This window comes from Camelus bactrianus, chromosome 13 (genome assembly GCF_048773025.1).
Source record: "Camelus bactrianus isolate YW-2024 breed Bactrian camel chromosome 13, ASM4877302v1, whole genome shotgun sequence".
Lineage (NCBI taxonomy): Eukaryota > Metazoa > Chordata > Mammalia > Artiodactyla > Camelidae > Camelus > Camelus bactrianus.
The window spans coordinates 63032069-63059267 of NC_133551.1; the positions used below are offsets into that span (position 1 = coordinate 63032069).

General features: G+C 41.3%; 1 pseudogene; it reads left to right on the plus strand.

The window, feature by feature from the left end:
- Positions 1 to 8388: 8388 nt before the first annotated feature.
- On the plus strand, positions 8389 to 9540 carry LOC105071119 (RNA transcription, translation and transport factor protein pseudogene; annotated as a pseudogene).
- Positions 9541 to 27199: the final 17659 nt, after the last annotated feature.

Genomic DNA, 27199 nt, shown 5'->3' on the forward strand with positions numbered 1-27199 from the left:
GCAGACTGAGAAGATGGTGAGCTAGCGTCCCAAAGAGCCATCTTACCCAAGTTAGAATTCAGGCTTCTTATATACTAAAAGGGAAGGGGATGTGGCTGACTGTTGCAAACTTCTTCCTACTGGAACCCTTTGTACTTGCAGCTGTCCACAGTGCTCCTATAAACTTCCAACAACACAAATGTTAGTCTCTGTTCTGCAACTTTTTACCTCTATATGGATGGAAAAGTGTTACATCTTTAAAGGTCAGAGACTTGAGAATGGGCTGTGCTGCATATTTCAATCTATAGGCAACACTGTTTTACAAAGGTGCAGAGCCCAGGTCACTAAGTGCAGGCAACACAGCCCAAGAGTTAGAGTTACAGAATAGATGGAGTCAGGTTGTTCCCTGTTACATTCATTCCGTACAGTAGCACTAGCAATAAAAAAGCACAAACAGGCAACCCCACCGATGAATCTCAAAAACCTTATGCCAAACCAAAAAAAAGCCTGCCACAAAAGTGCATGTACTAGATGATTCCATCTACATGAACAAGAAAAAGCAAAATGAATCCATGGTGACAGACAGCTGATCAGTGGCTGCCTGGAGCCAGGCATGGGGGTGGGGGGTGGGGAGCATAACTGCAAAGCAGCAGGAAGAAACTTTGGGAGTTGATGAAAAAGTTTTGTTAATTTTAATGGTCCTTACCCAAGTCAAAACCCATTGTCAAAACTCATTGAACTGTACAGCTAAAATGGGTGTATTTTATTGTATGCAAATTCCTTAGTAAAGTCAGCTTTTAAAAAACCATTCTGTTTCTGTGGGGCTCTCGGAGGCAGACTCTAAATATAACATCTGGAACCAAACAATTGAAAGGAGTTATCCTAGTGTCCCAAGGGAAACCATCCCCAATCCCAAATCTAGGGTGCCCTGGAGAACACCCTACCCCCACCCACCCACGCCCAGAAGTCTTTCCCACCCAGGGTTCGATTTGTACAAGTTCAGAAGCTGATTGAAAGAGGTTTTCTAACTCAGTTCCTCCGGCTGCAGCTGAGAGCAGGCCTGAACTATTTCAGGCCCAAGGGCAACATCCTTGAGAAGTTCTATCTGGAAGGAGTGGGAGATCACCATGGCAACCTGTCCCAGGCCCAGCCCTGGCCAGGCTCCAAGGCACACAAATAAAGCCATTGGAATGTGGTGTGGGGCAAAGGGCGGAGTGGAGAGAAAGTTGCCAAGTTTCCATGAAAACCAATAATGTGAGGTCTCTCGCCCTGGGAGCTGCCAGTGGGGGAGCTGGGGCCCCTCACAGGATCAACCCAGGGAAATATAACACATTCATAGACACACACACACACACACTCATATCCTGCTTGGAGGACAACAATGCTGCTTATTGAAAAAGAGGCTTGATGAAATGAGAGCCCTAGCTTTAGAGCCTGACAAACAGCCATTCCTGTGCTCAGTGACACTTCCTAGTGACCTCGGGCAAGTTTCTGAACTAGCTGTCCATTTGGCCCACTTCCTCCCCTCCTCCACATCTTTGCACAGAGGTCAGCTTCTCCATGAGATCTTTCCTGATAACCTTACATCAAATTGCAGCCTCCATTGCCCCAAACTCCTGCTCTGCTTTATTTTTCAGCATTTAGCACCACCTGACATATGATATATTTTACTTATTCATCTGGTTTGTTGCCTTGTTAATGTCAGTTCCACAAGGCAGAGATCTTGGTCTATTCATCTCTGCTCTCTCCCCAATGCCTAGAACAGTGTCTGGCATATAGTAGGTGCACAAGAAACATTACAGAGCATGGACTTCTCTGAACATCCATTTCCTCATCAGCAAAATGGGAATAATTCTATCCCTAGAGGGTTCACATGAGGGTTAACGGAGTGGGTTTAAGGCTGTGAGTTTGGTGCCCAGCCCTTAGTGGGGGCACTAGTGCAACTCACAGTTACAACCTTTGTTTGGTGAGGCTTGATCCTGAGCAGGACCCTCGTGACCACCCTTCCACACTTTGGTCCGCTTTTAAGAACAACTTTCCTGGGCTCTTACCTTGCCACCCTGACCCCGGAGTCCAAGAACTTACTTGTGTCCTCGTTCTGCAAAACCGCTAGATATTAAAGACTATGGAATCAGCGATTCCATCCACAGAGGCATTTTTCTTTCTCTAAATATTTGCTAGGAAAATTTTTCAAAATTAAAAAAAATTTTCAGGAGACTGAGCAAATGAATGAATTCACTCTTAGAAAAGAAAGGTCTTAAAAACTGTACAGACCATTTGTACAGGAAGGAAATGTTTAACCTGTAAACGAAGAAAACAGGTTATTTCTTGCCTCCCAAAAATGTGCCAGGTGGCGTGTAAGGCACCTGACACATCTTGATGTTTTTTCATCCATGTCAGCCTTACAAGGAAGGCATCTAAGAATGAGGAAACTGACCTCAGGACACTGGCCTGAGGGCTCAGAGCATTAAGTCATGGGGCAGGAGCTGAACCCAGAGTTGTCAAGCCCCACAGTATGTGTTCTTCCTGCGGTCCCACCCCCACCTCCTTTGAAAACTCATTTGGTAAAAGGCCTCTTTGCCAAGCTAGGGACTTTGGATACATCCTGTAGCCAATTCTAAAAATAAAAAAAAGCAACTGAATATAAATACATATTTAAACTACTAAAGAAGGAGGAATTATTTCTGCCAGAAATAATCAGAAAGGCTACAGTGAGGAGGTGGGATTGCATTGGGACTTGTATTTCTGTTTCATTAACTCATCTTTGCGGATTGGCTTTTGGTTCCAACATGTGACAATGAACGGCACTTTCTATTCATATGAGTTTTCCATCTTGTCATATTTTCAGCAGGACACTCCTTTGGGATCCTTTATTTTTATTTATAGCCTTTTACATCAGTTCGTTGCCAGAACTTAGCATGTTCTGGCAACAGCAACTTTCAGAGGGGCTAGAGCCTCCAACACCATAAACCTTTATAAAAGCAGAGAGCGTGGAATTCAGACTCTGCTTAAACCAACTCTCGTGTTCAGTGACTTCATGTAGGTAGCTTGAAATTAGCCAAGGTGAAAGTATATGGCATAAACCAAGAAATGCTGCAAATCAAGGCTCTTTTTTTCCCTCTAGAGACCTGGTTGTTAAACATTGCATCAACACACAACTGGCTTAGCTATTGTGAAAGAGCAGAAAGAATTCTGGATAGAAGTCAGAAAACTTGAGTTTTAGCCCGGCGACATTACCAGCTCACTTCAACTTAGATGAGTCATCTCACCTCTCTGGGCCTCAGTTTCCTTTTCTATTAAATGGAGGGAGATTAACTATAGATATAAAGTCAGGATTGTGAGGTTCCGAGTTATTCCTCATGAAGAAAACAGCCTGATTACTTAAAATTGCCAAGATGTGGAAGCAACCTAAGTATCCATCAACAGATGAATGGATAAAGAAGATGGTCAAATGAGCCAAGTAGGGAACACAGGAAGGGAAGTAGATTACAGGAAGGGAAGTGGATTTCAGGGAGAAGGTGGTGAGTCTCATTTTGTATGTGTATCAATTTAGGAATGTGTTCATCTGCAAAAAAAAAAAAAATCACACACACACACACACACAGTGGGATACTACTCAGCCATAACAAAGAATGAGATTTTGCCATTTGCAAAAACATGAATGGACCTGGAGGGTATTATGCTAAGTGAAATAAATCAGACAGAGAAAGACAAGTACTGTATGATATCATTATATGTGGAATCTAAAAAATACAACAAGTTAGTGAATATAACAAAAAAAGCAGACTCACAGATTTAGAGAACAAACTGGTGGTTACCAGTGGGGAGAGGGGTGAGGGGAGGGGAAAGATAGGGGTAGAGGATGAAGACATACAAACTACTATGTATAAAATAAGCTACAATGATACATTGTACAAAACATGGAATATAGCCAATATTTTATAATAACTATAAATGGGGTATAACCTTTAAAAATTGTGAATTACTATATTATACACCTGTAACTTACATAATATTGCACACCAACTCTACTTCAATAAATTAAAAGAAAGGAAAAAAACAGCTTGAAAGTTCTTCATGCAATTTTCAATATTAGGGGGGAAAAAAGAAAACCAAACATGAACCCTGGATAAGCCCAAATAGGTTAACTTAAGTAATAAATTGTGTTTAGTGGTTAAAATCTTTCAAAATCTGAAATCCAAGGAAAAGATTAAAAAAAAAAAAAAAAGCAGTCAGCCCTCTGTTCCCATCAATCCAATGTACTGAGTCCCTGAAATGGGGCAGGCACTGCTGGTCACTGATGTTATCACGCTGAAGAAGGCACAGTCCCTGCTCCCAGGAGCTTACAGACTAAGGAGACAGACAAGTCGTAATAAATGTCCATGCTCTGGAGTAAGAACCAGCTTTCAGAGAGCACACAGCAGGGGCACCATCAGTGTTGGGAGAGACAAGGATGGCTTCTTGGGAGAAGAGCTGTCTAATGGGAATTAAAGCCCCGCTGTCAAACAGGGTAGGAACATTGGGGAATTGCAGGCAGGAAATGTAGCTGAAAGGCACGGCACTATTGCTGCTGGGAAGGCACACAGGGTCTTTTGTAGCAGGTAAGGGAGTTCAGAATCTATCCTTAGGGTACCGGGAAACCATCGAAACGTGTGTAAACAGGAGAGTCATTTGAGTTTAGGAAGCTCATTCAGGCTATTATATGGAGCAGGGATGGAAAGGAAGCAACACTGGAAGCTGGGGGATCAGTTCAGAGGCTCCTGCAGCAAAATGAGAGTCTGGTGACCTAGGGTAGAGGGTGAATCATTAAGGGCATGGATAAGTCCCCTGAAGCTGCCATAACAAAGTACCACAAATTTGGTGGCTTAAGTAACAGAAATGTGTTCTCTCACAGTTCTGGAGGCTAGAAGTCCAAAATGTTGGTGTCAGCAGGGCTGCACTGAGACTCTGGGTAGGATCTGACTTCCTCCTCCGTGGCTTCTGGTGGGGCCATCGATCCTTGGTGATCCTTGGCTTGCAGGTGCATCTCTCTAATTTCTGCCTCCGTCGTCACATGGTGTTCTCCCTGTGGGTCTGTCTCTTCACATCTTGTTCTTATGACACCAGTTGTATTGGATTAAAGACCCACCCTGCTTCAGTGTGATCTCATCTCAACTAATTACATCTGTAAAAAGTCACATTCTGAGGTTCTGGGGGCTAGGATTTTAAGATAGCTTTCTTTTGTTGGGGTGGGGATACAATTCAGCTTGTAACAGGGAGAGATTTAAAAACTGAATCAATCAGACTAAGAGATCGATTATGTCTTGAGGGAGGAGCAAATAAAGGATAAGAAGTTGAGGGTTGCACGTTGATGTCTGGATAGATGGTGGTCAAATGAACCAAGTAGGAAACAAGGGAAGGGAAGTGGATTTCAGGGAGAAGGTGATGAGTTTCATTTTGGAGGTGTGTCAATTTAGGAATGTGTTCAGCTGTAAAAAACCAAAAACCTCAGGCTAGCTTAAACTGATGGGGGTTTCCTTTTCCCACAAGCAAGCCCAGAGGTCCACAGTCCAGAGCTGGTCCTTCTGTCTTTCCAGTTGCCAACTTTGTGGTATAAAGCTTCACCCTCCAGTCTGTGTGTCCCGGTCACCTACAGGCTAGTACAACTCCAGCACCACAGACAAGCAGCAGAGGAGGAAGTGAAAACAGGAGGAAACTGTCAGAAAACCAACAACATCCCAGAAATTCTAAGCCTGTGTGTCACCGGGCCACCCTGCCTGCAAAGGAGACTGAAGAGGACAGCACTTTTAGTTGGCATGTTGCCACTTTGAACATAATCAGGGCTCTGTTAGAAAGAAACAAAAAGAGACAGTAGATTGGGGATAGGAAACTAACAATTTCTGTCACAGTCCACCCCTTTAGCTAGCCAGCATTCAAATGCATCCTTCTTCCCATAAATAAAATGCATTTCCCCTCCCCTCTGAGAAATACCGCTGCAAAATTCCGTCTAGTCTCGGTTCCAGCACAAAGTACAGAATCTCTAGAGGTTTAGTCAAGATGTTGCTTCTCTTGAGTAAGGACACATAAGCCAAAAGACAAGTTTCTCTCCCCAACAGGACATATACACATACATATAACTTAAGTGATCACTCATACAGGTGATTAGTTCATTGATCAATCACTTCCTTTAAACCCTTTTTGGGAAGAGGGGAGCATGGAAAGCACCCCGTTGCCACTGGTCCTTGGTGCCCAAACAATCCCACTGGGCATGAGCAGTGAGCACCGCTATCCTGGCAGTGGACTCTTTGGTTGGTTAGCCCCTCCGGCACCCCTCGTTCTGTTCTCCGGAAGGATGCTCCTTGTTAGATATTCCCTACAGCTGTGCCTGAGACAGGCGCTGGGAAGAATATCCTTCCTGGAGGCTGCCCAGCTTCAGCAGACACTCCTGCCCATGTAGACCAGGCCCCATCAATGCCTTGGGGCTGCAGTCTATGCTGAACAGCCCTGGGGGCCCTCGACAATCCAAATCTTCAAGATCTTGGCAGGCTTCCTCTATCTGCTTCAGTTCGATGAATAACCCTTATCAGAAGACCTGGTCCAGATAGAGATGAAGATTGGCAAAATACGCCAACGCCAAATATGCTACTTTGGCATATGGATGATTTTGAGCTAAGGACATGTGAAAGACAGCGGGTCCAAAAAGGACACTGTGATCACCCCTACCCACCTCCCACCCCCTGCACTTTTCTTCCTGAAACCAGGAGACGAAATGGGTCCCCTATGAAAAAACAGGCCAAGGAGGAAAGAAACACTATTACCACCAGAGATGGCGGGGCGAGGTGTTGAGGCAGGAGAAATCGGGACAAAATGATCTTGTCAAAATAACTCGCCTTCCTTTAGTCTCCGCCTATATTTTAGTTACTTTTCCACAATTGCTTCTCATTGTTCAACCTACTATATAGGCACCGGGGACTAGCTCACAAGACTGAGCCTGACCACAGAGGAGACTGGGAAACACCTTTCTGAGGAAAGGAGACTCATGAGGCAGGAAATTCCCCAAACAGAGCAGAAAGTGCTGAGAAGCCTGAAAACATGAAAGGTTATGCGGGGCCCTCGAATGGAGCAATCTGATAGACGACGAGTATGCCCGTCTGCGGTCCGGGAGGGCTCCCTAGGCAAGGGAGCATAGAGATGGTGTTGTGGGTTGATCTGTATCTTCCTCAGGTTTATATGTTGATATCCTCATCTCCAGCACCTCAGAATGTGTCCTTATTTGGAGAGAGGGTCTTTCTAGAGGTAATCAAGTTAAAATGAGATCACTAGGGTGGGCCCTATTCCAACATTGACTGGTGTCCTTCGAAAAAGGGGAAATTTGGACACAGAGAGAATGGCATATAAAGATAAAGGCAGTAAGCTGCGGAACATCAAAGATGGCCAGTAAACCATGAGAAGCTAGGATAGAGGGGTGGAACAGATTTTCCCTCACAGGCCTCCAAAGGAACCAACCCACCATCCCTTTATCTTGGACTTCGAGGCCCAGAACTGTAAGATAATGAATTTCTGTTGCTAAAGCTACTCAGCCCGTGGTGTTTTGTTACAGCAGCCTTAGGAAACAAATACAGATGATAAATTAAGCCATGGAATTAGATAAGTTTGTCTAAGAAGGATGTGTTGATTCAAAGGGAAGGGCAGAGAAGGGGATGGAGGGCTGATACTTGGGGACCTATTGAAGGGAAGTCACCTCTTCCTCTGGGAGAGGAAGGAGGAAAAGCCGGGTGCAGATGAGATGAGGGTTCCCAGGAGCATTCCCAGGAATAGCCTGAAGGGATGTGGGAAGAGAGAGCAGGAGGGGAAGGGGGCTGAGCAAGACTGCCATGACAGCAGAGTGCCACAAAGGGTACCTAACTTGGGCCCGCTCCCTGGGGAGCTCTCGCACCTCAGAGTTGTGCCAGTCATGGGGCAAGGTTGCCAGGGTATTTATATTTCCAAAGGTTAAGAGCTGCCCTTTGTGGTAGGGGGCGGTGGGATGTATATTTCCAGCTCCCTGCAGTTCTCTGTGCAGGCACAGTGATTGAGGCAGCCTGAGGGAAGTCCTCAGGCAGAGACAGAGGTGACAGCTGGGGGGAGTGACAGCACACAGGGAGCTGGTGTGTCCCCAGACAATGAAGGACTCTGAGGCAACATGGGGAGAGCTGTGACAGCCTCTGCTATCCAGATGTGGGTTGGCAGGACATTAAGAGATTAACACATGAAAGGTTCTCTATCCCCTTCTTTTCTATAGGTGGGACATCCAAGGAGAGTGAAGATTTAAAGTACCAAAGAGAAAGCTGATCAGGAAAATACAGAAAGATTGCCAGGCAGCAATGGAGACGCAGTTGAGAGGGAGACCATGACCTTGTTGTGTCACAAACACCAAAAGCATCCAGGTATGACAAGACGATGGGGCAAAGGAGGAGTGATTGGCAAAGACATGGTGAAGGCATTCAGTCTTTCCTGGGTAGGAGAGGAACTTACCAAAGAGGAGGTGAATAGAAAGGGAGACAACAGAGAGGCCAGAGGCTTGGCAGTTTTAACAAATTTGAAAAACAGGTGTAGTGGGAGCAGCTGGCTGAAAAAAATGTGGAAGGATGTGGGGGTGTGGTCACAGGGAGATGTCTGAATTCAAGATTTAAGAAATGAAAAAAAAAAAAAAAGGTTTAAGAAATGAGGGAGTCCTAGGTGATGGGAGGTCCAGAGTGGGACCATGACAGTGGTGGGTACCTGAGGTGGAGCAGAGGTGAAAGTCACTGGAGTTGAGGAGGCCAAAGAACCAACAGGCTGCTCTCAACACGTTGCCAGTGCTGGCACCACCTTCTCCTCTCCTGGCTGAAGCCTGTGGGACCAGATCCGGGAGCCATGATCACTGCAGCCCTGCCAGCTATACCGCAAAGTTGCAACAGAATTTAGAAACTATTGTTTGGCTCGAAGACAGAAAATGATTGAGATTGAAGACGGAAATAATTTAAGAAACATTCACAGCAGTGACTGGCCCAAGTTCTTTTGAAAAGTATCTCAGAGATATTAACTGTTTTTTCAAGATTCAAGTTCACCAAGTAGCAATTGACTAGCTTCTTGGTTGAGCTGTTAGCCTTGAATACAGAGATAATGCTGAATAATACAAGGACTTGGGACATGATAATGCAAAACAGGCAGACAGTGCAACTAAAAATGCAGAGCTGTTGATCAATTTGTATGTAAATAATCCCAGTTGCAAGGCTTTGCTAACTTTATTCAGGTTCAGGGTCACGGTGATTACCTGGTAATGTGGTGATGTTTAAGACACTTCGCTTTGTGGTCCAGGAGCTCCTGACACAGGATGCAGCTGCTGGAGCAAATCAGACAGAAGATTTGCCTGTTGCTGTAGACAAGCATATTCTTGGTTTTGACACAGGAAATGTAGTTCTAAATGAAGCTGCTCAAATTCTGCTGTATAGAGAAGAATTCAGAGAGCTGCAGACAAAAATTAATGCAGCCACAGTGGCTGTTTAGGTGATTCTTGCTGAACCAAAGATAGACCACAGACTGGGGCAAATTAGAGGATGAACATTTTAGGATTTCAGCTTTTCATCTACTTAGTGCAACTGGGAACCATGTACACTCTGACATGTGTTTGGAAATCAAACATCACATTTTTGAGGGGGGAGTCCTAGAAAATGAATAATGGTCTAGAGATTTACCAACATTACTTTTTCTTTAATAAAGTTCCGGAAAGTGGAGAAAGGAAAAGAGAACTGACAGTGTGGATGTGGAATGGGTCATCTATGTGGACATTAACACGCACAGGAAGGCTCAGAGCCAGGTGCCAAATACAGCAACGCTAAAAGTAACCACCGTCACTACCATGTGCTGAGGGGACCAGCGCAGTGCTGAGTGCTTCCGCGTGCTTTATCTCATTTCATCCTCCTCTTCCTTCAGGTCTCAGCTTAAAAAGCACCTCCTCCTTAAACTCCTTCCCCATCATAGCCTTCCTTTATTCTCTGTCTCAAAGCCTTCACTGAACATATACCAGTTTATGATTTTATTCTGTTTGGTTTGTAGCTGAATGAGTGTTGAATGCCAGTAACTGCGCTCCAAGAGGAGGTTTTTATCACTATCCCATTTTACAGCTAAGAAAATTGAAGCTCAGACATTAAGTGATTTGCCCAAGAGCACACAGCTAGTAAGTGGCAAACCTGAGACTGGAACGTAGGAAAATCGGACTCCAAAGTCCACATTATTAATGATAACACCTTCGAAAACTCGTCAGTGAATGAGAGGGGATGGCCAGGAAGTGGGGAGACGGGAGTTCAGAGATTGGTATACTGGGTTATGTGGTAGTTGTGGAACCAAGGGCTTTAATACTAGAAATAGTTCAGAAGTCACCCTGGGAAGGAAGGAGGGCTCCTAACCTACTTCCTGACTCCAGGTATTTGAGATGTGAGCAATGAGTAGCATCCTTTTTAGAGAGATACGGGGAAATCTCTTGGAGGAGTTCTGTTAGCCAAGAGGTAGAGGAAAATTCCATGAGGAACTCACTCTCCTACATGGGTTTGCTTAGCGTAGCTTGAGACTCCAGGGGGAGCGGTGGGAAGCTTCAGGGGAGCAGTGCAGCAGGAAGAGGCCACACAGAGCAGAATGCAGACGGGGGTGTAAAACAAGATATATAATAGGAGGTTTACATTTTGAGCATTAAACCAAGGATCAGAGAGTTTGGGAAAGTTTGGCCACACATTCGCATAGAAGCAGTTATAGCGTACTTCTGATGGACAGGAGAAATTCAGAGCATTCTGGAAGAAGTTAGTCTTCCCCTGAGTTGACTGGGCTTTTGAAGACAGTCTCATCCAGGTAAACTGACCGGTGATAGTTTTACGTGGTCCCCAGGACTCTCTCAGCAGTTGAACACAGCGGAGGTAGGGCGAAAGTGCACACGATTCAGGCCTCCAGGAATGTGTCAGTAATGGCCTATATTGATTCGCTTCTCACAGAATCAGACAGCACAACAGGAGTAAGCCCGGAAGTCCGTGGACAAAAACTGTTTACTCAGCATATAACAGATGCCCATCGCACATACCAGCAGGATGCCTGCTAAATGCTTGTTGATTGAATGATTACTGGATGGAATGACTGTTGTGATGGAATTTAGCACAGCCATCTAGGAATACAGAGTATTATTAGAGACATTTAAGTTCAAGATCAGATTTGAGTAAAGATTGAATCGGTAGGATTCACCCCTCCAAAATCCTCAAAATACAGCAAAGTGGAGGCTATTTTTCTGTGTCTAGTAAAAGACACCTCACAGAAGACTTTCTATCTTAACCATTTTTAAGGATGCCATTCAGTCATGTTAAGTATATTCACATTGTTGTGAAACAGATCTCCAGAAATTTTTTGGCTTGTAAATCTGAAACTCTGTACTCATTAAACAACTCCCTTTTTCCCTCTCCCCACCAGCACCTGGTACCCACCGTTCCACTTTCTGTCTCTATGAACTTGACTACTTTACATACCTCATACAAGTGGAATCGTACAGTATTTATCCTTTTGTGATTGGCTTATTTTGTTTAGCATAACATCCTCAAGGTTCATCCATATTGTAGCATATGACAGAATTTCTTTTCTTTTTAAGGCTAAATAATATTCCATTGTATGTATATTCTATATTTTGTTTATCCATTCATCTGTTGATAGGCATTTGGGTTGCTTCTGCCTCTGGGCCTCTGCTGCTATAAATATGGTTGTACAAACATCTCTTTGAAACCCTGCTTTCAATTCTCTAGGATACATACTCAGAAGTAGAATTGCTGGATCACATGGTGGTTCTATTTTTAAATTTTTGAGGAACTTCCATACTGTTTTCCATAGTGGTTGTACCATTGTACAATCTCCACAATGGTGCACAAGGGTTCCAGTTTCACCACATCCTGATCAACCTTTCTTAGTTTCTGGGGGGTTTTTTCTGGATTTTTTTTTTTTTTGATAGCCTTCCTAATGTTTGTCTTTGTGGTTTTGATTTGCATTTCTCTGATGATTAGTGATGTTGAGCATCTTTTCATGTCCTTGTTGGTGCCTTGTATATCATCTTTGGAGAAATGTTTATTCAAGTCTTTTGTTCACTTTTAAATTTGAGTATTTGGGGGTTTTTGTTGTTGAGTTTTAGGAATTCTTTATTTAGTCAAGATATTAATCCCTAATCAGACATATGGTTTGCAAAAAATTTCTCCCATTCCATTGGTTGCCATTTCTCTCTCTTGTGTCCTTCGATGCACAGAGGTTTTTAAGTTTGATGTGGTCAAAATGTAGACAATTTTTAACCACAGTGAAGTAGCTAAGAGATCATGAACTAACATATCTAATGTTAGAAAGAAAATGAAGACTGTTTATGTGATTAGGAAGATATTCAAGGTAAACTGATATTTTCACTAAAAACTCTCTTCATTTGAAGTGTTGGCTTGGGAACTGAGCCTGCAATTACTCTGGGCTGTATTACTGAAGGGGCTCAGTGCAGCACTAGACCTTCTGCTTAATACAGTAAAGCTGATGTTATAAAACATGGTGCAAAAATTATCATTAAGAAAGGGTATTAAGCAAAACCAGTAATATTAGTGGTTTAAAAGTTGCCTTCTAGATTGCAGCCATTACAAATGTTAATAAAACCTTAAAGGACATGATAGAATGCTTTGGAAATAATGCTAAGAAGAAAACAAGTTAGAGGTAAAATTGAATAATTCATATTCCTAAATTTAACAAAACACATGCAAGACTGTGATGCTGAAAACTCTTTGACAGAATATTGCCAAGACAAAGAAGACCTAATTAAACAGAGAGACATATCACGTTCATAGATTGTAATACTCAGTATTGTTGAAATACTTTAGTTATCTTAAAACAAAAGCCCATTATCAGTCATTCATTGCTTAAAATGGTGATTTACATTTTCTATTACTATCATATGAAAAGTGTAAGCATTTTACTTGGATACTTTATGTTGTTGAATTTGATTAACTTCAGGGTGGGCTCAACAAAAAAGTACTTTCTGAATCTGCAAAGAAGATGACCAGAGCCTGGATTGTGGGTTTTTTACTGAGGAAATAACCCAGAAGTGAGCAAATCCTGACTCTTCTTCAGCTATAACAATCTGGGACTGGACCTCAGTTTCAGAGGTAGAAGCAATTTGTGAAATCACCTCTTAAGATGGTATGAATGAGGGTATAGCTCAGTGGTAGAGTGTATAGCTAGCATGAATTAGGTCCTGAGTTCAATCCCCAGCATCTCCATTAAAAAAATTAATAGGTAAACCTAATTACCTCCCACCAAAGAATTTTTTTTTTAAATAAGTAAAAAAATTTTTAAAGATGGTATAAATGAAATAGTCCCTACAGCAAGAAATGTTCAATTTCCCCTCCTATAAAGTGAAAGTAATCCCTGTGCTCCTGGGTGGTGAGCTGTATGCAGATAAGGTTAGATCTCTGGAAAGCTGACTATTCACATGAGAGTTATTCACAGTTCTCATGCCCTGGGGCACTCCAGTGTGAAAAGTCAAGTTGAAAAGGGAGAACCTGCCAGCAAGGGAGACTGAAAAAGGGTGTCCACTAGGATGAGGAGAAAACCGTGTGGTGTCCTAGAAACCAAGTGAAGAAAGTATACTTGATACTGTGTTAATCAGGGTCCAATCAAAAAGAAAACGAAGGGGGGAGGAGTATAGCTTAATGATAGAGTGTGTGCTTAGCATGCAAAAGGTCCTAAATACCTCCATTGAAAAAACAAACAAGTAAACCTAATTACCTCCCTCCAAGAAAGAAAGGAAGTAAGAAAGAAAGGAAAGTTCTAGGGATTTCAAACAGAAGAAATTAATAAAAAGAATTGGCTACAAGAGTATTAGAAGAGTTGGAGGAGCAAAGAGGAGAGGAGCAATTACTCAAAGATTATTAACTTCAGGAAACCATCACCACTCTGAGCTAGAGGAGCAAAAATTTTACCCAATGCTCAGGGGCACTGTGTCCCTAAGGCTCCTGTTGGCTGTTGGAGCCCAATTGTCTAAGCAGCCACCACTGCTGCCATTGTCATTAGAGCCAATGCTGTCACCACCACAAAGGCTGTCATCTCAGCTGTACTGCTGTCACTGAGGCCAAAGATTCCACAAGAAACCAGAGTCAGAAAGGTAGTCAATTATCTCCTCCTTCCATCTTCCCGTGCCTTTCATTGACAAAACCTAAACAGAAACCAACTAATACGAGAGTCTGGAAAATATAATTTGTCTCTCTGATGCACAGAAGGGCAGATAAGGGCTAAGAGCAATAGGCAGGTGACCAGCACAGCGTACCCCTTGGTTACTCAGCATCCATTCTCATTCTTCAACCTGTATTTAGGTAAAAAACTAAAAGACCAAATTGAAGTTACTTACCAATGCTGTTTTCATCTTATAATGTTCTTGTTCATAAACCTTTCATAGCTCTCTATTATCTTCAGAGTAAAGTCAAACCCCATAGCTTGGAGTTTAAGAAACTACAAGCGGATAAAGAAGATGTGGTATAATTATATGATGGAATACTACTCAGCCATAACAAAGAAAACAATAATGCCATTTGCAGCAACATGGATGGACCTGGAGATCATCATTCTAAGTGAAGTAAGCCAGAAAGAGAAAAAGAAGACCACATGATGTCATTTATATGTAGAATCTAAAAAAAAAAAAAAAAAAGACACACGTGAACTTACTTACAAAACAGAAGTAGACTCACAGACATAGAAAACAAACTTATGGTTACTAGGGGGAAAAGGGGGTGGGAAGGGATAGATTGAGAGTTTGAGATCTGCAGATACTAACTACTATATACAAAATAGATAAAGAGCAAGTTTCTACTGTATAGCACAGGGAACTATATTCAATATCTTGTAGTAACCTATTATGAAAAAGAATATATGTATATGTATGACTAAAACATTATGCTGTATGCCAGAACTTGATACAATATTGTAAACTGACTATACTTCAATAAAAAAATAGAATAAAAAGAACCTACCAAGCTAGACCAAGGTTCCTTTCATAACTTTCACTACTCCAATTAGATTGATCCATATTTCATTTCCCTAACACACCTTGCATATTTCTCCCTCTAAGGCTTTGAGCTTGTCATTTTCCCCACCCAAATTGTATTTGCCTTCTCATTTTCTTTTCTTCCTCCTTTGGTCCAAGCCTACCCAATATTCACGGCATGGCTCAGATCAGTCTCTCCACACAGCCCCCTACCAAAGGCCCCCACCCTCAGGACTCTTGCCAGTCTCTGAATTCCTCTAGCCTATGCTACTGTCAGAGACCAGCTAGCCTTCCTGGCATTCCCAGTGCACCTAGTGGCATATTGCCTCCAACCTGTCTATTTACTGGCTGATTTCTGGTGGTGGAGGATAGGGAAAATCAATTGGCAACGCACAGCCAGCTATTAATTTGAAACCCAAGGCACTTACTTCCCAATATCAGTTTCCTGCAGCCTCCCAGAGGCCCCACCAAGGCTCCGCCTGTTTGATTCTGAATCATAATTCGGAGCAGTTCGTCAATTCTCCACAGTAAACTTCAAAGGAGTTCTGTTGGCCTCCAGAGTCACTGTTCTCAGATTACTAACAAGCTAGCAACCTGGTCGAGGGTATTACTACACCACGCAGCTTGCTAGCTAATATCAAGTCAAAGCAGAAGCAAATAAAATGCTTTTGGTGGATGCTGCTCAACAGGAATTGTGTGCCCTGAGAAAACTTGCAGGACACTGAAGTGCAAAGACTCAGAACTAAACAAATTTCTGCTTAGTCGTTCTGAGTTTGCTCCTGACAAAGGTGGAAAGAAGCAAAGCAGTTATAAGTCCTCCTTCTCTTCGGAGGTTTTAAGATGTGGTTTGGAATGCCAGCTCCTGTGCTCTCCCTTTACAAAACACCCAATTATCCATTGAAGGCTATATTAATCGTCTATTATCCTGAGTCACCACATACGACTGTTCAGATTGCACACTGAACAAATCCAGAGGGCACCATCTACATTATAGCCTGTGGAAACCATACCCCTGTGTTGAGTGGTGCACAACCTGAACATCCAAACATAGCAGCCTTGACTGTGTTCTTCAATTTTGTAAATATTTAAGCTTTTTTGCCTTTTATTTTCTTAATACCCATTGTTTCCTGCCTTTGGGTCCCTACCAGCAGAGATGAAACTACATTAATATCTGGTACTGAGCTAAGTACTCTCTTATTGATTAACTTTTAATCATGGACATGAGATGAGAATAGTAACATTAATACACTCATTGGTATTGGTCACGTACTATGTGTAAGATACTTTACCTATATTACTACAGTTAATCCTTATGATACCCTACCAGGGATCAATTTTTCATCTGTACCATTGGATGAGAAAGTTGAGGCTCAAGAGGATTAAGTAAACTGCCCCTGGGGCTCCTAAACAAAGCTACAAAGTGGCTGAGATGAGGATTCAAAGCCACTTCTGACCCCAAAACTCATCCTCTTTCCACTCCACCATCTGTGACACCTTCTCTGTGCTCCATAATCCCCCAACAAGCTTGACACTTGTGATCTCAGTGAACTAGTGCAATTAAAATATTCAATTAACTGGAAACAGCAGTGATGTCACATAATCACACCAGACAGAAGTCAGCCATCACCCATTTCCATCCTGATGGTGTCACTAATTAGAGACGTGCTTACCTCTCTGTGGGCCTGTGTTCTCATCTGTCAAATAGGGGTGATGTCTTGCGATCTTTTTTAGGATATTTAACTACCAACAATTCCTATAGCAATGAGCATTTAATCATTTGCATTCCCTGCATTTTTAAGTTTGTTGGTCTTTTTGGCCCCAACTAAACCCTCTTCTGATCACTTCAGCCACCAAGGAGAGCTCCTTGTGGTCCCTGCTTCTCTGTGCTTCCCTCAGGGCACTCATGTTACTTCTTCCCCCTCATCCTCAAGACCCCAGTTCTGAGAGCTTATTCCACATAGATTGTAGGCTTTAAGACACTTGCTTTTATTATCAGCGGCCTTTGTTTCTTTCCCTCTCATGTCTCCAGCTCTTTCAGGATTTCCCAATGAATCACGCATTGTACTACTTAAAGAGGGCTGATGTCAGAGTTATGGTCAAGCAGTGGGTGAAATGGAAGGATGGATGCTGTGTTCCTTCACAGACCCTGTCTTTTGACTCAGCATCACTCAGTAGAACTAGAAGATGTCCTAATGAGCAACCATAAAAGTTTCAGATCCAGATCAGGTTTTCCTTCTTAATATGAACAATCATTATGACTATGATTTTGAGGGTGGGGGAAAATAGAGATCTGAATAAAATTAAAATGTGTGAATTATTTCCCAAATACAGCTAATATTTTCTGTTCCATCACGCTTGGATACAAGACATAATACTTTTTTTGTTTGTCTATATCATATTATATCTGGCTCTGAACTCTTACCTATCTGAATGGGAAAAATATAATCTTCATTATATGGAGAGGCTGGCATCCTTCCCCTTCCACCAGAATTGCACTTGGGTATCAGGGAACTTAGGCAATCCTGAAATTTGGGAGAAACTTCTCTGACCTTCTGTCTATTAAGATTGACAGTAAGAGACTCATCACCCAAAACCACGTGGCCTATAAAAAGATGACAGTTCATAACCCAGCCCCAGGGACCTCACTCACTGCCAGGACTTCACTGATGCTTGGGGTCTGAACCCAAGGGTTCTATGCATCACTTCCAACAGAGCAGCAGCCCGTCTTGGAATGGTGCATGGTGGCTGGGCACTGGTCTCTGCCACTCTTGTAACTGCCACAGCCACCAGGAAGAATTCTCTGTGGTCCCTGCTTCTGTGTGGCTCCAGTCTGCTATCTAAGTCTGGGAAAGGGGCATGTGATTGGTGAACCTTAGATCACTGCAAACAAGCACCTATACTGTGAGGAAACTGCCTCTTACTGAGCCAAGGAAAGTAGAGGATTCCCCAAACAGGGCATGGGCAGGGACCTTGGCGAAACTCTTTGTCCTCTCAGCCTCAGCTTCCTCAACTGAATATAGGGATAATGACACTGACTTCACAGACTGAAAGCCCTGGAGACAAAGGCCAACCTAGGCGACCTAGCCTCCCGGTCTCGGGGTTGTGGCAGGATGGAGCCAAGGGAGACAGAATCCCAGGAGAGGGATGAGCTGTAAGGAACATGACTGGAGGTGATCACGTTCAGATCAAGGCAAGGACCTGAGCTGAAATGCCCACTAAAGGTGGGAATCATCCAGAAGTCATTCCTCTCCAACAGTTATCACTGAGCCAAGAAGATTCTAGAAAGAGTCAGACTTAAAGAAAGGAAAAAGAAAGAAAAAAAGATGCTTTAAAGTGGGAGGCTGTATGCACACAGAGCCAAGAGAGGGAGGAAAGTCAAAACATAGGGCAGTGCTAAAACAAAGGTCATCTTGCCCTAAATCAGGATTGGGTAACAGCGTCAACTTCTCGCTGAGGGCTCCAAGTCATCTGATCCTCCCCCATGCCAGCAGGCTGCCTGTTAACCACGTCACACAGTCGCAAGCACAGCAGCAGTGGCACTAAACAATTAAATCTCTGCATCTTTGCTTTTCATGCCTAAGGTCTCTCCATGTGAGAAAAACCCCCCGGGACTGTGTGCCTCCTCTCACGTTCCAGACATGAAAATAAATAGCCATTGATTATGAAATATGGCCCCCAAAGGAATGTTAAAAACTTGTTTACTGGTATTTTTCATCTCTACAATAGTTTGAACTTAAAAATAATAAAAACACTATGACTGTATACAATGATATGTTTAAATATTTTTAAAACACCCTGCACAATTCTATGATATTACTATGTATTTATATGCCATATATGTGTTTGTATACATATATATATATATATATATATATATGGAGAGAGAGAATTTATGTATATGTATATAAATCATTAGATTAGATGCTTTTAGTAAATTTTACTAAAAATTATACTAAAAATTGTTGAACTGTGCATTTACTATGGGCATACTTTGTGTTATGTAAATTATACCTCAATAAAGCTGTCTTAAAAAACCACTCTACACAAGATTTGAAAACAAAGTACAAACTAGATGAATATATTTGCCACGAAGATAACTGGAATAGAGGTATCCTCACTACATAAAGAACTCTTCAAAATCCTGAGAAAAATGTTTCCATCCCAATAGAAAAATAGGCTGAAGAAGAAACAGAAATGATCAGTAAACATGAGAAAAATCTTCATCTTCACTAGCAATCAAATAAATATAGTTTTAAGTAGTGAAAGTTTTAATGTATAAAAAAATCTATAAAAATTGCAGCTTCTTTTCTAAGATAATATCCAGAATTGATGAGGGCGGTTGACCCAGGCTGAGAAAACACCTAGACTTCCAAGATGTCAGCTCCCTTCCTAACCAAGGGTGAATTTAGTTCTCTTTCTGTTTCAGTGTCACCCTCAACTTTCATCTCTTCTACCTTAGTGCTACTGGCTACTCACATGACTGTATCATCCAGTTAAATTTCAAACCCTGAGAACTTGTTCCTCACTGTTCCCAGTCCTAGCATCGTACCTGTCACAAGAGTATAAACTCTTCACACGCTTAGTCTATGTTTGTTGAATGAATAAGAAGAGTGAAATTGGTACAGCTTTTCCAGAGGGCATTTTGATTACATATGTCATGTCCTTAAAATTTTTTGTATTGTTTGACTCGGCAATTCAACACTTAGGAATTTGTCCTAACTAATCTGTACCATGATATTCATCTCAGGGTTACTTTCAATGATGAAAACTTGGAAATAATGCAAATGTCCAATATTCAGTAGTAGAATTTTTTAAATTTTTAAATTTTTTTCTATTTTATGACCTTTTTATTGTGCTAAAATATACATAGCATACAATTTACCATTTTAACCATTTTAAAGTGTGCAATTCAGTGACTTTTTTTTTTTTTTTTTTGGTTGGGGGAGGTAATTAAGTTTATTTATTTATTTATTCTTAGAGAAGGTACTGGGGATTGAACCCAGAGCCTCATACATGCTCAGCATGCGCTCTACTACTTGAGCCATACCCTCCCCCTCCCGGTGACATTTAATACATTCACAATGTCATGCAACTGTCACTTTTCTCTAGTTTCAGCACATTTTCTTCACCCCAAAATGGAACCTCATACCCATCGAGCAGTCACTCCCCATTTCCCCCTCCCCCAGAGCTTGGCAATCTGCTTTCCGTGTCTGTGATTTTACCTACTCTGGATATTTTATATAAACGGAATCATACAATATTGTATGTGGTCTTTGGTGTCTGGCTTATTTCACTTACTGAATGTTTTCAAGATTCATCCATGTTGTAGTACTTTATTCTGTTATACGGCTGAGTAATATCCCATTGTATGAATATACCATATTTTATTTATCCATTCATCTGCTAATGAACATTTGGGTTGTTACTATGTTTGGCTATTGTGAATGGTGCCACCATGAACATTCATGTCCAAATTCTTGTTTGAACACTGTTTTCAATTCTTTGATGTATATACGCCAGGAGTGAAATTGCTGGGTATTTCTGTTTATGTTCTGTAGTAATTCTATGTTAAATTTATTGAGGAAGCACCAAACTTTTCCACAGTGGCTGCACCAAAATTTTACACTCCTATGCTCAAGAGTTCCATAGATGAATATTTTTTTACATGCTTTTGCAATGCGAGTCTGTCCTGGCTTGAATAAAACGAAGTCCCTGCTTCTAAGAAACTGACATTCAGAGGGAGTTTTGTAATAAACAAGTAAATAAACATTATCTTCTTTTGATTTCTTTCCAATCATTTAAAAATGTAAAATTCATCCTCAGTTTGCAGGCCATACAAAAACAGGCTGCAAGCCAGACTTGGCCCGAGGGCTGCAGTTTTCTGACACCTGACATAGATTCCCACTTACCAGGACAAACCCAGCTGCTGCCAACCTGCCAGGTACAAAGATCAATGCTGAGCTCCCGGATACAATGCCTCATGACAGGCCAACCGACCCCTTCTGCAGAAAGAGGTAGGGTTACTGTTTTACCACCGGGGTTGGGAGGAATGTGCATGGAACCCCGATGATCTAGTCAGGTCCCCCTTGATGTCCCTTGACAATTGTACTGTGAATGGACAAGTGCTGCAACCCTGGCCTGAGAAGGGCCTGGTGATCAGGGGCTCAGACCACCACCAGGTAATCCCTCGAGATTTAAAGAAGTGACACTGAGTGTGAGGAGAGCTCAGGAGGGAGAGGATGAGTGCCAGCTGTGGACCAAGACCCCGTGCAGCTATCGGGGCTGTAGTTCATCCCAATAGCCTCCCTCTTCCAAGTTTGCCCCTTAGTAAGAGAGACCCATGAGGGAGCCACCTGCTCCCCCAGTAATAGATCTGCACGGAGCAAGGAATGGATTTTGGCCACCATGGAAGTGTGCTACTGAAATCTCCCTTCAAGAGTGACCTATCATATAGTTCAAGTGGTAGGGTGCATGCCTAGCATCCACAAGGTCTTGGGTTCAATCCCCAGTATCTCCTCTAAAAATAAATAAATAAATGAACCTAATTACCTCCCCCTCAAAAAATAAAAAAAAAATTTAAAAGAAAATATCAAAAAAAAAAAAAGAGTGACCAATCACAGTGTGTGAAGTTAAGCTAACAGCCTCAGCCACAGCGCCTTCAGGATTCAGGAGAAGACCAGTGTCCCAGCTCCATCAATTAGGCAGGTAAAGTTCCGTCTTACCCAGCCTCTTTGTTCTGTTCAGGTCTTCCATTGATTGGACGAAGGCCACTCACATTAGGGAGGACAATCTGCTTTACTCAGTCTACCTATTCAAATGTTAATCTCATCCCAAATCACCTCCACACACACACACAGAATAACGTTTGACCAAATGTCTAGCACCCCAAAGCCCAGTTAAGTTTACTGTGTTTGCCTACTTGTCTGTTGTGTTTCACAGTCTCTGACTGTAGGCTCAGTGATACTCATAAAAGAAGCAGACACATTTAAGCAAGCATTTGCACTCTGGGACTGGGTAATAATTGATGGGCGTCTTGGCTGATATAAAACTAATCTGATTAAAATTAAAACAAGTCAGTTATGAACTATGTAAAACTAACCTAAAACTAAATTTTACAAATACTGTGTACCTTGTTGGCTTAAGAACTCCTTGAAAACACAGGAACTGTCTTAAATTATCTTTTATCCCCTCAGCCTTGTATATTGTCAGAAAACCTTATAGTGTCTCAAGGTTTCAGTCTCTTCATCTGTATAATGGGGAGAGTTATAATACCTGCCTCAAAGTAGTAAAGATTAAATGAGATAATGTAGATAAAATGATAAGTATCTGGCATGTAGTTAGTTGTTATTCATCATCATCACCATCATTTCTACATAAATCAATTATGCAACAACCAATGACGTGTACCTTTTTTATGTATCCACAACATCCTTTGTTTCCCTCTGCTTCCTTACAAAGAGAACTCTGATTTTGTTCAGAATAACAGTGGTTAGCCTTCCTTGATGATAGGGTTGGATATGAGACTCAGTTCTGGCCAATTAAGTATCAGTGGGAATTGTTCCATCCAACTTAACAATTAGTTCCTAAAGTGTTGGTGATAGGAGGTAACTCAGCTAGCAAAGGCCTTTTGAACACCATCCTACTGTTTCTTTTTTCTTGGGATGTAGACATGATGCCTACAGCTCCAGCAGCCATTATATGACCATGAGGTAATTTGAGTATTGAAGCCAGCAGTAGGGGTAACAGAGAAGAAAGAAAGGAGGAGGAGCCTGGATATCTAGAAGCTGCCATACCAGTCCCACCCTATTTCTGACTTCTTATTATACAAAAAATAAACAAATAAGTGAACTTCTAATTTGTTTAGACTACTCTGTAAACCTGTTTCCTAATCTATAAAATGGAAAGAATAATAGTAAACAATCTCATTGGTTTCATGTGAGGATTAAATGGGTTAATACATGTGACTTAACTGAAAATTGAGCAGAATGACCTCTAAGGTTGTAACATTCTACTACTTCTTGAGTTGTTTCCCTTGCTTTTTTTGTAAAAAAAAATGCCTGGCATTTAAATGCTCAAAAATAAGTGTTAGCTATAATGATCAACATTATTTTTTCAAGTTTTGTTACTGGCAATTGAACCCAACTTATAATCGATACAGCAGCAATTTAAAACTACATTTATTAAAACTAACTCATGGCCAGAGAATCTATTCTTTATAAAATGTTTGGTGGGATGCACCTATGGTCAACCAATCTACAACAAAGGAGGCAAGAATATACAGTGGAGAAAAGACCGTCTCTCCAATAAGTGGTGTTAGGAAAACTGGATAGCTACATGTAAAAGAATGAAATTAGAACATTCTCTAACACCATATACAAAAATAAATTTAAAATGGATTAAAGACCTAAATGTAAGACTGGATACTATAAAACTCTTAGAGGAAAACATAGGCAGAACACTTTTTGACATAAATCACAGCAATATTTTTTTGGCTCTGTCTCCTAGAGAAATGGAAATAAAACAAAAATAAACAAATAGGACCAATTAAACTTAAAAGCTTTTGCACAGCAAAGGAAACCATAAACAAAACAAAAAGACAACCTACAGAATAGGAGAAAATATTTGCAAATGATGGGACTGACAAGGGATTAATTTCCAAAATACAGAAACAGCTCATACAGCTAAATATCAAAAAAAAAAAAAATCAAAAAAGTAATCAGAAGATCTAAATAGACATTTCTCCAAAGAAGACATACAGATGGCCAACAGGCACATGAAAAGATGCTTGATATTGTTAATTGTTAGAGAAATGCAAATCAAAACTACAATGAGGTATCACCTCACACCAGTCAGAATGGCCATCATCAAAAAGTCTACAAATAATAATCCTTGAGAGGGTGTGGAGAAAAAGGGATCCTGGTAAACTGTTGGTGGGAATGTAAATTGGTGCAGCCAATATGGAAAATAGTATGGAGGTTCCTTAAAAATCTAAAAATGGACTTACCATATGATCCAGCAATCCCACTCCTGAGGTATATGTCCAGAGAGAACTCCAACTCTAACTGAAAAGACACATGCACCCCAATGCACATAACAGCACTATTTATGATAGCCAAGACATGAATCTAACCTAAATTCCCATCAACAGATGACTGGATAAAGAAGATGTGATACACACACACACACACACACATATGCATGCATATATACCAAAATGGAATACTACTCAGCCATAAAAAATAATGAAATAATGCCATTTGCAGCAACATGGATGGACCTAGAGATTATTATACTAAGTGAAGTGAGTCAGAAAAAGACAAATATCATATGATATCACTTATATGTGGATTCTAAAAAATGATATAAATGAACTTATTTACAAAACAAATAAACTCACAGACACAGAAAACAAACTTACGGTTACCAAAGGGGAAAATGTTGGGGAGCAATAAATTAGGCATTCGGGATTAACATATATAAAATAGATAACCAACAAGGGCCTACTGTATAGCACAGGGAACCACATTCAATATCTTGTAATAACCTATAATGGAAAAGAACCTGAAAAAGAAAAAGAAAAAAAATATATATATAGCTGAATCTCTTTGCTGTATACCTGAAACCAGCACAACATTGTAAATCAACTATACTTCAATTAAAAAGAAAAAAGTAGGGGGGTATAGCTCAAATGGTAGAGTGCATGCTTAGCATGAACAAGGTCCTGGGTTCAATCCCCACTGCTGCCTCCAAAAATAAATAAATAAATAAATAAACCTAATTACCCCCCCACACACACACACACAAAACAAATAAATAATATCACCTAGAAAATGTAAAGAAAAAATATTTTTAAAAAAGGTTTGGTGAGAGAAAAACACATTATAAAATTGTGTAGCTGGCATGGCTCCAGTTTTAACAATTATAGAAATGCTTAGGAACGCAGAGAAGTTTTAGAAATAATTAGTTCTGAGTGGTACAATCACAGATGATGTTTGTTGTCTTCTTAGTTTTATGTCTTAAAAGTTAACAATAAACACAGGACATTTATACCTAGGAAAAATGTTATTTTAAGACATTAAAATAAGGCTAAGATATAACAAGTTATTTTTACCTTTAGCAGATTCAAGGTAGCAATCTATGTGCTAGAATAGATCATCTAAGTTAAAACTAATAATAACAAATATGTGCATTAGTGGTGAATTCACCCACAAAGCAGAACCAGTGGGAGCTCGAGGTTAAAAGAACAGTTTGTACACAGGTAAATTGACAATGTGTTAATGTGTATGTGCCCCAAAAGTTTCTGACCCAAAAGTAAGGAATGTCTAAAAGGGAACACTGAGTCCTCTTCGGTCTGGGGAACGTAGTTTGCTGCCTAATCATTAGAGTGAAAAGGCATCCAGGAAACAACAGGCATTTCTTATTTAAACACATTTTAAGGGCAGGTTTCTAACTGATTGCTGGTGGAGACAGAGAGAGACACAGGGCTGAGCATCATCCTGCATGCTTAGCATGAACAAGGCAACTGCCTGAATCAAACAGTTGTAACAATAAAATTAAGCTTGATGTACTGACTCAAGGTCTTGGTTTTGCTTATGGACACAGGCTCAGAAATCCATGGCTTTAACACACAGATTTGTCCCTGTGAGTCTCCCTCCAGCAGGTAGCACAGCCCACTCAAGCTTGGCCATCACCCACAAACCAGGCAAAAGCAGTTTCAGGATCAAGGAAATTCACAAGTATATATTTTACATTTGGGTCTCATTGTGCAATTCTGAGAATGGGACTCAAAGAAAGTGGTTTTCTGACATAAACCCCCAACAGAACATAACTTCTTCAAGAAGAGGTGCAGTGCCAGACCGTTTTCAGAGACTAACATTTGGCTTTCAAAAGAATTACCAGCCCTGGTATTGTGGTCAGAATGAAATACAGTGTTCTTAATCACACACGGCAGCTCTTTTGTGAGGAAGTGTTGTAGGTCCAAAATTCCTGATGTACTTCCTCCTCTGGCTCCAACCCTGGTCCCCAACACCACCTGCAGCAGATTTATAGTTTGGTAAACTGCCCACCTCAAGCCCCAGCTGAAAGGTTCTTACTTTCTCTACTTTCCCCAATATCATCTTTTTCAAGACTCTGGAATCCTAAAGCACAAAAGACCAAAGCAGCACTTGGTATGTGAGGCAGAAAGCAATTCCAGTGAGTAAATATTTGTACCTCACTTGCTTCTATTATTTCTTGAGGCATTGTGAGTAATAATAATAATTGCTAACATTCAGGGCCAGCTTCATAGCCGTCCCACCTGTGCAGTTGCCTAGGGCCCCATACTGGTAATAATCCTGCACTTGGCTTAGTGCTCTATTATTGTCATCTTAATTTCTGAAAGTTTCCATTTTATACTGAGTCACCCAAATTATGTAGCCAGTCCTATTAACATTTATAGAACACTTACTATGCACCAGACTCTGTTCTGAATCTTTATCCCTATTAAACGCTGGCTGGAGCACCACAAAACTATGTTAATTTCCTCCATTACTTAAGGTAACTTACAGGAGTCTGTTTTCTAGACACTAAAAAGAACTTGGGAGGGGGAGTTGGGAGACACTTGTTCAGCAACCTTGTTTTTTAAAAAAAGAATCATGTTACTGTCTCTTTCAAATCACAAATCTGTAATTAGTTAACTTGCTTATTTTCTATGGAAACGTTATTCAAGCCCTTTTCACTTTCAGTCTCACAAATGTAAGGTGGAGTTTTCCAGAGGCTTCATATGTGATGAAGAGTGGTGGAATGTGTGCTTTTAAGTAAACATTAATAGTGATAACCCACATAAACAAGTCTTTTGGGGTCTTCCCACAATTTATAAGAGCGGAAATAGGTTCTGAGAACAAAAAGTTGGAGAAACACCGCAATACAGGAACGACGCAGATCCAGGAAGCCTTTAGCAACAGACACTGTAGATGACAATGGAGACTAAGATGTGAGGTTTGCTTCCCATTTTGGCTGGGAAGAGCCTTTAATCAGGAAGAAACAGCTGGAGAGGTGGAGGAAACTACCAAGAAGCAGCCAGGGCAAAGGCGCTCAGGGAGCGAGTGAGGCCGCGGCGTGCAGAAAGCACCGGAGAGGCAGGCCTTATCGCTCTGCAAAGACACCCACTCCTAACAGGTGTGTAATAGGAGAAGCTGTAAATTCTTCTCT